Below are 1,367 nucleotides of genomic sequence, written 5' to 3'. Positions count from 1 at the left end.
TCCTGCCATGTTTCAATAGATTCAGATGGTAGGTTGTTTAGCCAGGTCTTGGCTTTATCTCTCAAGGAAAATGGAAACATCTTAAGTTTCAAGACTTCATCAGTAAGGTCTTTTATTCTAATTGTCCCACAGATTTCCTCAAAGTCCCTAATATGAAAATAAGGGTTCTCATCATCTTTTCCTAAGAATATAGGGATCATTTGAAGAATACTAGGTTTTATCTCAAAATTAGCCGTAGTGGCTGGCAATTTAATGCATGAAGCTCGGTTGGTCCTAGTTGGGAACATGTAATCTTTCAAAGTTGCCATCGCTGGCACAACAGAAGTACTAGGGGTACTTTCCTCACAAAGAGACAGATTCTCAAAACAGAAGTTTCCAAAAACAGGGCTCTCAAAAGAAGAATCTTCGAGCTCCCTGCTTAAATCAGAAGAACTACTAGGTTTTTCGCTAATCAATCGACCTAGAGTATCTCTTTTCCAAGCCCTATTAACAAAATCGGGCATACACTAAAAAGAATTCAAAAAGAAATAAAAAAAAATAAAAAATCCTAACAGGAAGGTTCTAGCAATCACACAGCAGGATGACTCGAATTTACCACAGCAAACCTAAAGATTTCTAGCAAACAACAAGCATGATGGCTCCACTTAGATTGTTTCTAGACCAGCTTCTAATCCTTCAAAAGGGAATTCGTTACAATTTGAGCAAACCCCTCTGGAATCAATCCGAGTTAAAGAAAGTTGAATCGAGGCGAGGGAAGCTCAGTGGAGCTTTGATACCCAAAACCTCACTGATCCAATGCGGCGCAGTCACGCATTCAACTCGCAGAAAACCGTCAAGAACTTCGAGGTGTGCTTAAAAGAGTAACCAATATTTTTCGAATGATTGTCCTGTTAAGCTCGATACCCTATAGGTCTCTTTCTACTCCAAATTTTAGGCTTAGGTTCGCTTTAGGTTTCGTTTTCCTAAGGCGGGCAAGAAGGGAGCGGTGATGAAATCCGAACCCTTATCTTATATGGTCCAGTCCTTGCCCTTTACTAAGAATTTAAAAACAGTCCATATTCAAGTCCTCAGCATATATTCACCTTAAGGAGTCCAGTAACCCGCTTGCAGGAGATTCGCGGGTGTTTAGAATTTTACCTCCCGTACCAGACGGGCGAAGAACCGCTGAAGTCGACTCGGGCCACGACTCCTATGCCGTGTGCGAACCCGAGGGGCCGAGACGATATCGTAATCGTCATCCTTCCCTGCAAATAGTTTATATTTAAGGGTACCCTTCCGTAGGGTTTAAAAATAAAAATAAAAATGTCCCAAAATTAATGTCCAAAGTCCATAAAAAAAAAAAAAAAAAAAAAAAAAAAAAAAAAAAA

Source organism: Papaver somniferum, unplaced genomic scaffold (assembly GCF_003573695.1).
Source record: "Papaver somniferum cultivar HN1 unplaced genomic scaffold, ASM357369v1 unplaced-scaffold_125, whole genome shotgun sequence".
NCBI classification, from domain to species: domain Eukaryota; kingdom Viridiplantae; phylum Streptophyta; class Magnoliopsida; order Ranunculales; family Papaveraceae; genus Papaver; species Papaver somniferum.
This window is presented reverse-complemented; position numbering follows the sequence as displayed.